Source organism: Neolamprologus brichardi, chromosome 14 (assembly GCF_056152115.1).
Source record: "Neolamprologus brichardi isolate AB-2024 chromosome 14, ASM5615211v1, whole genome shotgun sequence".
Classification (NCBI taxonomy): Eukaryota; Metazoa; Chordata; class Actinopteri; order Cichliformes; family Cichlidae; genus Neolamprologus; species Neolamprologus brichardi.
In genome coordinates, this window is record NC_142117.1 from 40,829,609 (window position 1) to 40,831,841 (window position 2,233).

The 2,233-nt window shown below is 40.6% G+C and overlaps 1 pseudogene; it reads left to right on the top strand.

Annotated features, from left to right (window-relative positions):
• Window positions 1-1,072: 1,072 nt before the first annotated feature.
• LOC148099730 (putative olfactory receptor 1F12P) lies at window positions 1,073-1,728 on the top strand (annotated as a pseudogene).
• The last annotated feature ends 505 nt before the right edge of the window (window positions 1,729-2,233 follow it).

Genomic DNA, 2,233 nt, shown 5'->3' on the forward strand with positions numbered 1-2,233 from the left:
CTGTCTCTCTTCCACAGCATGTCTTTATCCTGTCTACCTTCTCTCACCCCAACCAATCACAGCAGATGGCCCCGCCCCTCCCTGAGCCTGGTTCTGCTGGAGGTTTTTTCCTGCTAAAAGGGAGTTTTTCCTTCCCACTGTCACCAAAGTGCTGCTCATAGGGGGTCATATGTTTCCCCGAAAGTTGATTCTGTTCATCTGGACGTTTTCAGTGGGAGAAACGTTTTGTCACCCATCCAGGTGACGTCTTCAGTCTCAGCTGACTGCAGGTTTCAATCTTATAAACCAGCCCACTGAAGGAACAATGGGCTGGGAGGTCAGTTCCTTAATCATTGATATGCAAATTCTCATGACCATTGATCAACAACCACTGATCAATGGCCATGAGTACCATTCACAGACAGTTGGGGAATGGCTGCAATCACAGCATTGTAAGATGGCAAAGGATTTAACCTTAAGACCCCTCCTCCATTCAGAGATGTTCTTCATCATTCTGTGTGATTTCTGGTATTACACAGGGAAAGACACTGTAAGCAAATAAATTGTGTGGCAGCCATGGACAGCCATTGCTACATCTCCATGAGTGAATGAGAAAAACATCCCTCCACTCATGCATTCATCCATCAATACTTTCAGTCTGCCCTTCCTTTGGCCTTGTGTTGAGATTGAGTTACTAATGTTTCTTTTACGCAACTGTTTATTTTTTTAGTTTAAAAGAGTTATTTAGTTTGCAAAGCATGTCCCTTGGTGATGACACCAGACTGCTGTGGGACTAAAGTGAAAAGCTTAAATGAAGCAGAGGTGAAGTCACAGTTCAGTCCGTGTGTCATTCAGTATCCCATGTTACACATGACTACAGACACTTTTGATGCTACACATATACTAAACTGTAGTGCAGAGGTAAGTTTGAGATCTTTGTCACAGATGATCCTTCAGTGGTATAATGTGTTGCTTGTGTGGTTATTTTGGCTAATTCATGCCACAGTGTAAAGCAGGTGAAAGGATCACTAACATAGCATGAATACTTCTAAATGTACAGTATCCTGTGGATAGTGTTGGCTTGCTGTGAACCATGGAGATCATAAGAAACGCCACACAGTTTTCATATTTTACTCTTGGTGCCTATGTTGATACACAGATGTTTAAATATTTATATTTCATAATTATTTTGTCTCTGTATATGTTTACAGTTGGTTCCAATGTGCTGCTGATTGTGGTTATCTGTGTGAACAGGAGCTTACATGAACCTATGTACATGTTTCTGTGCAGCCTGTTTGTGAATGAGCTGTATGGTAGCACAGGGCTGTTTCCGTTCCTCCTGCTTCAGATCCTCTCTGATGTTCACACTGTTTCTGCTCCTCTGTGCTTCCTGCAGGTTTTCTGCATTTACTTATATGCAAGTGTAGAGTTTAGCAACTTAGCTGCCATGTCTTATGACAGATACATGTCCATCTGTTATCCTCTTCAATATCACACACTAATGATGTCTAATAAAGTTGCCCTTCTGATAGCTGTGACCTGGATCCCTCTTTACTTGCTGTTTGTGTCACAACATGTCTGAGTGCTTCATTGCAGCTTTGTGGAAATGTCATTAACAAAGTGTACTGTAACAATCACTCCATTATCAAGCTGGGGTGTCATGGCACCACAGTCAATAATCTCTACACAGCAAATTCAAAAGTGTTAAATGTTTTGGTGTTAGTAGTCTTAGAGTTAATTTTACTCTAAGTAGAGTCACATTCTTTTAATGTAACTCTGAGGTGTAAAATGATAGTAGTTAAAATCGAGTGTTAAAAATGAGTGTTTCTATGTCAAATCTGGAGGTGTTACAATGGAAACATTAACTCTTGACCTCTTAACTCTGAACTCCTACAGGGGCTATGACACCAATAGAGTAAATTCACAGACTCCGCCCCCAGCACGGCTCCAATCGAAGCTGAAGTGAAGCCGTTTCAGAACATTTTGCTCTACATATTTGAGTTGTTTGCCATGCTTGGTAAGTCATGTTTTCAAAGATTGTTTCAATTATTGTTATTAGCTTTTACTTCTGTGGCTCTTTAGAGTTGAGACAAAGCTGTGTGAAAGGCATTAGCCATGTTGCTCGGTGATAGCATAATATTCTGTTTTAGCTAGCTGAAAGGTATTGTTTGCGGGCAAATACCACAGCCTTGAAAAAAAGCTTGCATGTGAATTTTCAGTCAAATTTCTTGGTCAAATACACTTAAAACAATGT